The sequence below is a fragment of the Sciurus vulgaris genome, assembly GCF_902686455.1.
Source record: "Sciurus vulgaris genome assembly, chromosome: 11".
In the NCBI taxonomy this organism is placed as follows: Eukaryota; Metazoa; Chordata; class Mammalia; order Rodentia; family Sciuridae; genus Sciurus; species Sciurus vulgaris.
In genome coordinates this window covers 85,320,346-85,332,072 of record NC_136472.1, presented here as the reverse complement: position 1 = coordinate 85,332,072, position 11,727 = coordinate 85,320,346, and the positions used below count along the sequence as shown (strand labels likewise).

Below are 11,727 nucleotides of genomic sequence, written 5' to 3'. Positions count from 1 at the left end.
GGTATAATGTAATACTCTGATGCATTTGTGCATGTGTAAAGATCACATCAGTGTAATTAGCATATCCATCATTTAAACATTTGTCATTCCAATATGTTTCTTGACTATGCTATTCTGAACCTCAACTCTGTCTGGGTCCTTCTCCTAGAATGGCATTCCCTAGGTTTTTTCTTTGAAAATCTATTCATTCCTGAAGGCTAAGCATAGATATTTCATTCGGGCAACACTTAATTCAGAATTTTTTTACATACCCATAACATCCTATATATAAAACTTCTTCATAGCACTTGTTACTTTATATATTTATTTAAATGGGTTGGCTTGGGTTTGTTTTTTTTTTTTTCTTATTGTTGTTGTCTTATTATAAAGTGCATTTCTGGCAGAAAATTCGAAAAGCAGAAAAATATGAAAAAAATTATCTGGATAAATCTACTATTATTTTGAGGTTGTTTTCTAAGTTTTGATTCTATGCACATATTCACACTTTTCTCTTTTGCTACTTTTAACATACCACCTCAGTATAAACACAAACACATGCATACCAAATATAATGTTTGTTGTAACTATTGCTTTTTTTTACTTAAAATATACTGTGAATATTGTCATTTATCTTTACTATTCAGAGAGTAATCTTCTTTAGGGACAGGAAAGAGAGAGAGAGAGAGAGTACGACAAAGACAATCTGAGTGAATAGTAGATGATAGGCTGTGAATAATTATTTCTTAAACTAATTTATTAAGGGAAATTAAAGAAGAATAATAAAGAATATAAATAAGGATAAAAAGGATATAATAAGGAAAAATAAGGATATAAAGAAAAGACAGTACATGAAAAGTGCATTATTTTTTAACTTTTAAAATTTGTAGATACTCTATATTTGAATCTCACAAGAGCCTTCTGAAGTGGCTATTGGAGTTATTTAAAAATTGGGAAAGTGAATGTCAGAAAGGTGTAATGGTTTGGCCCTTTAATGTCCCCACAAAGTTCATGTGTTAAAAACATGGTCTTAAACTCAGCAAAGTTCAGAGGTGGGGTATTTAGGTAATGATTAAATCATAAGGTTTCTAATCTCATCAATAGAATAATTCACTTGAGGGATTAATAATTTGCAATGGTATCTTTCCAGGAAGGGAAAAGTTTTTAAAAAAAATGAAAACAGGCAGGTCTGACACAGGTATATATTTACTAAAATTGTTTTCTTAAGAAATAGTTATGCTTCATTGTTTTATTCTTATGCTGTCATTGATATTCTAATCAATACTAATTTATCAATATAGATGTCTCTAGGAGTTGCAGGTTATGTAAGTTACAGTAAGTATTAACATATTATAGAAAGCTTTCTTAATAATATTTTTGTAAAAATTAGATTTAATTGTGATTAACTGAAAATTGTCAGAATATTTAAACAATAACCTCTTGGGATTTCAGTCCTCATATAGACCCTATCAGTTGTCTAAGTTTGAAGCTAAGTAAATACAATGTGTTTTATATTCAATGCTTGATCTTCTATAAGAATGAAGATGATTTGGTAGGAGTAATTGTTAATTTCTAGATGTTTACATCATAATGATTTTTAAACAATTAAATAACTTTCATGTATAACTGTAAAAATAATAATCTGAATGGACTACTGGGGGGTAACTGTAGGCATGTCTATAGCATGACCCTCTGCTTCCCTGCTGCCATGAGCTGATAGCTTTCATTTATCACTTTACGCCCTCCTGCCATGATGTTCTTCCTCACCTCAGGCCCAAAGCAATGCAGTTGCTCAACCATGGACTGAATCTTCTAAGCCAAAAATAAATCTTTCCTCTTCTAAGTTGTTCTCATCAAGTATTTTGGCCACAGTAATGAAAAGCTAACACAAAAGTTAAGAGCTTTTCTTGAGGTTTTACACTTCATGTGGCAGAACTATAATGGAACTATAACTATATGAATCCATGAATTATGGATTTTTATATTCCACATAACTTCTGGGGAAAAAAAAAAAAAGCAGCAATGAAATCCCTGCTGAAGTCTGGGAGCCTGGGGTAATGTCCACATGTCCTGGCATCTTGCCTGGAACAGAGTTGGTACTAAATAAGTAATCTTTGAACTGAACTGAGGGGAAGTTAGTAAAACAGAATAAATAAGTAGGCAATAGTCAGTGTTCAGGATTAAGTACCTCAATCCACTTTTCTCCATCCTCACCATGCTTGTCTGAATCCCTGAAAAAGTCTCCTGATTGATCTGCCTTCTTCCAGTCTATTCCCATTATCACCCATTCTCCATAAATGCAAACTGATCATGTCAAATAACTTATTTGTTCCCTTTGCTCTTGGAAAAAAATTTAAAATATCCTCCTAGCTTAAATGCCTCTTCATGATGTGATACATTTCTTCTCCATCTTCATTCTCATTTCTCTTCCTCCTGTATATGCCACTCTGCATATTTCACATCCCTAAATCCTCTAAAGTGCTAGAATATTCTTCCCCCTACTCTTCTTGGATAACTATTATTTTGATTCTTTTTACTAATTGTATCAGTTTCTATTGTTATCTAACAAATTACCACCAATGTAACAGCTTTAAACATCACAAACTTGTTACCTCAGTGTTCTATAAATGAGAAGTCTGGCACAGTTTGGCTGGATTTTCTTTTGGCGGTCATGTTAGACTAAATCAATGTACTAACTGCTGTGCTTATCAGGGACATATGGTTCTCTTTTAGACTCACTGATTATTGGCAGGATTCAGCTCCTTTTTGGTCATAGGACTGTATTGTGTTCCTTTTTACATGATACCCTTTTCCTTCAAGTTAACAAAGATTCATTGAATCTTTGTGTTTTGAACCTCTCTGGTTTCCACTTCTGTCTTCCTCTCCTTCAAGAGCTCATGCATTGCTTTAATTCCACTTGGATAAACCAGGATACTCTCTATTGTAAGATCAACTGCTTTGTAACCTTAGTTTTATCTACAAAGTTTGTCATGTAATATAACATTATCACCAGAAGATGAAGGTCACAAGGAGCCAAAATTCTGCCCACCCTGCTGATCACCTCAAGTTTGGCTACATGTTCCTCTTATAATACCCAAGCTCACTGATGTCTCTGCCTCCAGTTCGAGACGACGTGCTTCATGAGGGCAGTGGCTCCCTCTGGTTCATAAGTGGTATTGTGCCAGACCAGTTTGTATCTGCAAATGAATGCATGTCATTAATTTCCAGGAATTCTGCAATCTGGTTGTTAAACATGGTTATGTTAAAATTCAAAACTTTTTTTTTTTTTTAGTTGTTGATGGACATTTATTTTATTCATTTATTTACATGTGGTGCTGAGAATTGAATCCAGTGCCTCACACATGCTAGGCAAGTGCTCTAACACTGAGCCATAACCCCAGCCCCAAAACTTTTTAATTATATTTTCAGTGAGTAATAAATATGCTGAACTCATCACTTCTTTTTTGGTACTACTATTTACCTACTCTATTAAATTAATTTTTCTTTTTTTATGTATCTTTTAATTTTTTATGGACTGCATTTTGATTCATTGTACACAAATGGGGTGCATCATTTTGTTTCTATGGTTGTACATGATGTAGACTCACACCACTTGTGCAATCATACACACACAGGGCAACGATGTCTGTCTCATTCCAACATTTTTCATACCCCCCTCCCTCCCACTTTCCTCCACACAATCCAAAGTTCCCCCATATTTTTCTTGATTGTATCTTTATGGTAGAAATACTTTTATTGATGCACTATGTCTTCTCAATTCCCTGTTTGGTGCTATTATATTACATTGGTAACTTGCAATCAATAATATTGGATGTCTTTGTACTATAAAAATCAGTAAATGCTAGTTGCTGACTTAATTTATTGTTTAGTTGATTATCTAGACTTAAAAAAATCATAGTGAAAATGGTAATAATACAGATTAAATTTAAAGTGTCTCATGTGTGTGGCCATTACATAAAAACTTGAAGAAATGTTATTCTTCCAGTATGTAAAATCCATGACTCAGCAAAGAAACAGTCTCTATTATTGAAAAGTGAATGAAGTTACAACTAAATATCTCATTTTAATTTTATCTTATTCATTTATTTAAAAAATTTAAACAACAATCATGTGAGAACTGTATTCACTCATTAGTTAACAACTACAAGTTGGCTAAAGATAAAGATTTAACAAAAACAAAAGAAAGGGGCTGGGGATATAGCTCAGTTGGTAGAGTGCTTGCCTTGCAAGCACAAGGCCCTGGGTTCAATCCCCAGTACAACAAAAAACAAAAGAAAATCTGTGGGAACAAATTGTGTATTTTGAATTTACAATAAAGAATAAATTTTATATTATATATTTTTCACATCAATATTTTTTCATAAAACATGTATACATGTATTTATATACATATACATATGTTTTAATACCAGTCGTTAAACATTTACCAGCCCATCACTGAATATATTGAATATACTTCCAGAACATATTGTAATATCTAACATATGGCAAATGCTCAGTGAATATTTAGTGAATGAATAGGTAAAAGACATGGTCTACATGACAGGCCCGAGAACACAGACTGGGCAGAAGAGAAGCATTGATTTGGGGAAGTTGAGAGGATTCAAGGGCCAAGAGGTCAGCTGAGAATTTCTGTAAGATTAAGTAGAAGTGAGGGAGTAGGGGAAAATTAAGGGAGTTCTAATGAGAGGGAGAGTCTTAGGAGTTAGAGATAATTAGGCACAATGTGCAAGGCTCTAAACTATTCGTTCACTTTAATATTTTATAATTCCACAGCACTCATTTATCCTCATTTTATAGGCAAGGAAACTAGGTCAGTGAGGTTAATGAACTTTCCCAGATTCAATCAGTTAGCAGAAGGGAGAGGAGGCCTGTGTGTTCTGAACCCAAAGCCTGAACACAATGACTTCACCATAATTGAAATGAGAGTGAGAATGAGGTCATGAGTAGTCACCACATCAGGCCTTGCTGCTCCATATGTTCAGAGGGCCACAAGGGGCCACTCCAGAGAACTTGTGAGAATATTGACTCTCAGACTGTAACTCAGTTCTACATACCAAAATGTCTGTTTTCTTGTCTTCTAAGATACCCTGAAATTTCCTATGCACCTTGAAGTTTGAAAATCACTGGCTTAAGGGGCAGATGTACCAGCAGATGACTATACTGCAGATGGTCATTACAGTTAGAGAAGTTGAGAAACACTGTTGAGGGCATTGTCGGACTGAAGCAGTCCAAGGTAAAGCAAGGGTGATTCTTCCAGTATGTGGCATGCTAAGATCATCTTAAAAATTTTATAAAATACCATAACATTGTAACTTAAAAACAATCCCAATACATGATCAAGGTTGAGAAGTTATCAGAAGTATCACTTTAGTCATGCCACTCTTTTTAGATGTGCACAGTAGCCCCAGTGATCAAAACAATGAAGCAAAATAACTAGATCTGATCTGGTATTTCACAGACTCCAGGAATCTTCCACCCAGGTTATGATGACTCCTCCCCCACCATGCTGCTTGCAGGCCGTGTTCTTTATTCACACAGCCTTGCCTTCTCAGGCCAAACAACAGGCCCTCCAGCTCTTAGGACTGCATATGTCACATGCCCTTCACCTAACACATCCTCTTTCCTCCTTACCACCAAGCCACATCCTTTCCTTCCTCCAGCCCACATTTATTTCCAGCTTTCAAAATGATTTTTAATGTAAGCCTTGTTTTCTGTTCACATGACATTACATTGCTCACCAGGATCAAATTATACCAAAGATCCTTGGAAACAAATTGTACAAAATAAACAGAAGGGAAGGTACACAGTTCTGCTTGTTCAAGTCAAATATTCTCCTTTTAAAAAAAAGCAACTGAAGCTGGCTTCCTTTATCTGCATTCTCTGCTGTGCAGTAATGATCCCAGGCCCACAAAAGAGTGCCAGATTCTCTCCCACATGAACTGCTTTTTCTCCAGTAATGGATTGTATTCTATTTGACTGCTGAGCAACAATAGTCGACTCATGCTGGCCAGCTCTCAAAACAGGTCTCGGAAGAAGACCAGAACAGAGCAAATTGATGCTTCTAGTTTTCCCTCAATAATCCCTCCCCAGGGTCCAGGTTTATACACGGGCTCCTGTTACCAACCTTACTTGATCTCTTTAAAGGGAACCTTGTCTCCATTTGGGTGATATGGTGGCTGTATGAGAAGAACAGTAGAACTATGTGTGTCACCCCTCATGTGATCCACAGACTGATGAGATCTTCTGGTTTAGTGACTTCCTCTCTACTCTCACCAGCTGCTGAGCATGTTGCCGTAACTCTGATTGGCGATGTAATTGGCTCTTTGAATCTTGCTCTATTCTTAACAATATTCCAACTTGTAATTAGATGGTGGGCTACGTAGACTGCAAAGTAGTTCTGCTGAGTATAAAGGGAAATGTCTCCAGGATATTCTTTCATTGTAAAAATTCATTAAGGCATGCAAAGCAATTTTACTTATTTCCTCTTTTGTTTCTCAGAGAAAGGCATTTTGGGGGAAAGAGGGAGAGGTGGCAATCATGGTGGTTTACAGAGATTCTAGATGATAATGATGGAGATGAAATATGACTAAAATAAGCAAAGAAAAATAGTCTCTAAGAGAGGAGGCAAGCAAAATTTCTTTTGACATTTGAAAGGGTTTAGTTGAATTTAGGCCCTCACTTGCACTGTTAAAGTTTCCAGTGTTTAGGTTATACATTCTAGGAACATAGATACTCATTCTCATATATTATGTATGCACACATTCAATCACTAATTAATTCGTGTATTCAATAAATTGGATATCTGAAAAAGAATAACAGGTTCAGGCAAACAAATAAATAAGACTTGTTCCCTCACTTCAAGAGGCTCAGAGTCTAAAGGAGCAGAAAGGTGTATATCTGAACACATACATTCTCTAAAATTTTTTTTTCAGATGCTAAAATTGAAATCTCTAGAAAAAACAATGGGAGCTAAGCACACATTATGAGCAATCTATAGGGGTGGCAGCAGCTGGGTGGGAAATTTTTCTTCAAGCAAAGGATGAAAGAAAAGGAGGAAATTCTGGTGGTGGAGGGGGAAGCTTCAGGACCACTTTTGTATAATCAAAACTGAAAGTTCAGACTTTATTTCTTTCTCTGTCTTGTACATGAAGCCAATATGTCAACTGGGGTGACTTTTTAGCTTAACCTAATACTACTAAGAACTCCTGTCCTGTAGTCCTCCTCCTTTCCAATGGACCTCCTGGATGGCTCCTAGGAACCCTGAATTCTTTGCCCACCATGAACAGTAATGCAGTGCTTTCCTGCCACAATCCTTAAATTCACTTCTAGGATATTTTTGTTTATTCATGATCCCCCAGTGTATGAGTAACCCTAGGATGGTGCTTTTGTTCTCAGAAGAAATTATGCCTCTAATACAATCTGCTTTTCTTAGAAAGTAGTTATGGTTTTATATAGTTATCTCCTCCTACAGTACACCCAGCACACTTCAGATTTGAGGATGGCATCACTATTCATTAAACCCCACTTACTTTTCTTCCGGCTTTTGTTCTGGTTTTCATCAGAACTTGTTTGCAAGCAATGCAGTTTCATTACTATACAGCCATGCCTCAAGTTGAACTCCAAACATTGCTAATTTGGATCATGATTTTGTTAAATTTGGGTGTCTTAAACCTCTAAAAATCCAAACATCCAAGAAACATGCATTTTTCACCAATATGATGTTAACAGTACACCAATATATTAAAAATTAAATTGGTGAAAAATAAATACATATGTCTCATAATGTGTGCTTGGCTCCCATTGTATTTTCTATAGATTTCTGTTTCAGCATCTGGGTTCATTTACTTATTCTATAAATATCAGTCACACACTATACATGAAATGAATCTTCTTTCTGCTCTGAAAGAGTTCACAGTATAACCAAATATAAATTCGAAAATGCTTCAAGAAAAGGCAGCATTTTTGGAAATGTTGAGTATCCTCCCAAGGGAATGACTTTAATGAGACAATCTTCTTTTGGAGCCTATTTCCCAGTCCATTAGTTAGAACATTATTCCTATGCTTTGCAGTTGTTCCTCAGACTGTATGCTCCATCTCCTAGGATAAAATGACAATAATACAGGAATATCTTGTGAACTAAGAAAAAAAAAAAACAGTTGTAGAATTGTAAGGTATAACTCTCCCCTCCCTTACTATGACTGAGAAATTCCTCCTCCATGGAGGAGGCCTAGAGTATTACATGTGTTACATTATATTACAATGGTGCGATTACTTGTCTGTTTCTTCTCCTAGATGTTAGTCCCTGGAAGGTAGGTTATAATTTATTCAAATTCATTTGCTAGTATAGTACCTGGAACTGTCAGGGAACTACAGGAGTCTTAGAAAAGAAAAGGAAGAGGAAGGAAAGGAAAAAGGGATAGAAAAGAGAAAGTATTATGATTACTATTAGTGTAAGTGAGTTGCTTTCATTTGGTATTTAGGAGAATAACCCTTCAGAAGTCTGGTCAGTCTTACAGAGTTTGCAGAAGGCTCAGCACAAGGATTTCAGCCATCAGTTCAACCCAGGTGAAGATAGTATAAGCCTGTAAAATGAGGTGTTGGAGCTGGCCTTAATGCAATCTGATTAGAGTCCTAAGAAGCAGCAGAAATGTGGACAGAGAGAAAGCAGGGATACATGCACACAGAAGAAAGACACAGGAGGACACAATGAGAAGGCTGCAATGTGCATGCCAGGGCAGAGATCTCAATTGATGCCAGGCTTTTGATATCTTGATCTTGGACTTTTGATCTTTTAAACTATAAGAAAATAAATTCCTGTTGTTTAAGGTACCACATCTGTGATATTTGGTTATAGAAGGCCTAACAAAGTAACCCACTTGGAAATAGTTCTGATCTCAAATAAAAGTCACTGAGACTAATCCTGTCTCTTCTGATAGCCAGCAAATATTAATTTTTAAAAATTTAATTTAAAATGCAGAGAATGAATTATAAAGCACAAAGATCTAAAACAATGTATTACAGGTAAAAATTAAAAAGAAATCTTCTTGTGTGCTCCTGGTTAAATCTATCTTTGGGGGATCTAAGTTTTCTCATTTCTGAAATAAGACTTGAAAAGATGATTTATTTTATCCTTTAAACTTTAGGAACTTATAATGAGCTGTGAAGTATGTTATCAATAATTCTGCTGTTGATGATAATGGAAGGTGAAGAGATTCTTACCAAGATTTCACCAGCCATGTATAAAGTATCAGAAAATCTAACAGTCAGCAGATGGCATGTGTTTGCATTGACTTGAAGATGTGATTAGAAATGAACATTTTCAGTTTGAAGTGATAAAGACTTTGAATCTGTTATGCAATTGCATTTAATTACAATAAGCTAGGTTGTGCTACCTTAAAACAACATCCAAATTCAATATCCAAAACACAAATGCTTTACTCTTTTACACATTGTCTATGTGAGGTCAGCAGAGTTTTACTATTCACTCCAGGACCCAGCCTGATGGAGGTTTAATCTTTAATAATTACTTTGGCAGGGAACAAGATGACTCTTAAAATTCCTATTCAGGAGGCAAGATAGCATAGTAGATGAAGGAGGCATTTCCCTACATAATAACTGCTTCATAATGAGGTGGGTGGAGTGTCTGAAGAAAACCATTTCAAATCATCATTTGTTTAGTCAGAGATTCAGAGAAGCCCAGAGAATCTGGGGTAATGAACAAAAGATATGAGGAAATACAACAGTACCTGGCAGCAGCAGCAGCAATGCTGTGTCTTCACAGAGACAGGCAACACAAAGGGAAGGAGAAACATGGCAGAAAAATTCCACACAAACACCTGCGGAAAGGCAGTCTGTTACCTAGCTGATTCAAAGATAGCACAGCAAGCAGGGATTTAAAATGGGCTTCATGTTTTCAACTTTTAAGTGAAGAATAGAGGTAAAAATGCAGCTCAAGGAGTTCATGCCAAATCTTGTTCCTACAGGAACCCATGAGTCTTTGGCAAATCTTTCCACTCCTCTCAGCCAGGGTTTACTCCATGCCCTAAACAGTTAAAGATAATAGTGGATCCAGGAGGATATGACAGAAGTCGAGAGGAGAATGCAATCTGTTCTCCCTTTGATCACTGTGAGTGAAAGTCCTGCAGAAAAGGATTAGAGGAAATTGATCAACTGGGTGGGATTACATTTGGGGATGGATATCTGGAAATTCATAATTGGTGAAAACTACCTTGAACCATCCACGCAGAGAGGTCTGTTCCCTGGCCCTGCAAGTAGAACTCTGGTGAGATGTTGGAAACTCAGATGCCTAACCAAGATTGACATCTACTCAGCCCTTGGAGTACATGGATTTAATTGCTCTGGAGTTGATACTCCAAAAGAAAGGGCTAAAATTCCATGTAAACTTGGCCCCAGCATCTGGGACTTCCCAAATAGAACTCATCACCACTTCTAACCAGGAAGAGCAGCAATTTATGACAAAAATCCCAGAAGATGCTTGCAGTACCACCTCCCCTAAACTGGTGAGCAGAGAAGCTGAGAACTATTCCAGCCACCTACACTTCCAATCCACTCCAACAGGCAGAGTGGTGAAAATCACAAACGGATGTTGGGTTACTGTCACCCACCCTTGACTTTCTCTGAGATGTGCAAAGCCCCAGAAAGTAATGAACAGAAGAACAGTCTGGAATAGGATATAAATACTCAACTTCAGCTACCTCAGTGTGAAAATTTAGCATTTTAAAATAAGATTTTTTTCTTTTTATTATTGATATATTTTAATTGTTGTTATGTCCATATTTGCTGATTGGCTCACGTATATACATATACACATGTTTCTGGGTTTCCCATCTTATCATTTCTTTTAATTAACCTTTTATTATCTCATTCTGTTTTTCTAAGAGTTAGTATTTTTGTTTGATTTTTGCTTTTATTGTTAATTTTTTTTTTTTTTTTTTAATAGCAGGGGTGTTGGTGGTGGTGTTCTCTTCTTGTCTGCTTCTTTTATTACTCTCCTCACCTCTATCTTTTTCTAATAGCAAAATACCTTGCTCTCTCTCTCATACTTGTTCACTTCCTTCATACAAAGCCTTGCTTCCACCTTCTCTCCTCTAACTTTTTGAATATCCCAACCTCCCTTTTACTTCATACCCCAACTTTTCTACTCTTAATGAACAATATTTTTAGCATCCATTTAACATATGTAGTTTATCCCTTTGGGGAATGGAATAAGGTGGTTCAGAAGAAGCCAAACTATTACATCAACTCACCAATAGTGAATCAAAGTAACAGTTGAGCACCAGCAAGTTGAATCTACACATCTGAGAATAGTGAAGAACTCTTTGATTTGAAATAGGCAGTCTGAGCTCTGTGATTAGGAACCTGACGGACACTGGGGAGTGGGAAACTGAGACCAAATTAAATTAAATTCAGACCAAATCTTGTGAGCCTGAGTCATCTCTTCCAAGCCTAGAAAGGGCTGAAGGATAGGGTGACATGTTCCACTCTCCTCTCCCAGCAGATAGTCTGAGACTCCAGAAAGAGGAGGAAGCATCGGAGCTGCCCAGCCAAGAAGGGAGTGAAATCCTTAGTGAAACTGTACAAAGACTCCCCTAACAAGTTTGACCACTTTGGGTCAGAACTGAAAGTGAACAAACTGTACAATAACTGAAACTCCAGATAGGAGACTCTATTTCAAAAACATGGACAAGAAAATCAATCAATTGATCA

General features: G+C 36.4%; 1 long non-coding RNA gene across 3 annotated transcripts in view; it reads right to left on the bottom strand.

The window, feature by feature from the left end:
• Positions 1 to 4,277: 4,277 nt before the first annotated feature.
• The window catches only part of LOC306640909, a 35,944-nt gene continuing 28,494 nt past the window's right edge, over positions 4,278 to 11,727 (bottom strand). For 2 of the 3 annotated variants that reach the window (XR_013757951.1, XR_013757952.1), the window contains exons 2-3: positions 9,747 to 9,836; positions 4,278 to 8,097 (exon numbers count right to left, since the gene is read on the bottom strand). This is a non-coding gene — a long non-coding RNA (uncharacterized lncRNA). Of the gene's footprint in view, positions 8,098 to 9,746; positions 10,708 to 11,727 lie in introns of those variants that run through there. The other variant, XR_013757953.1, reaches the window with a different exon arrangement.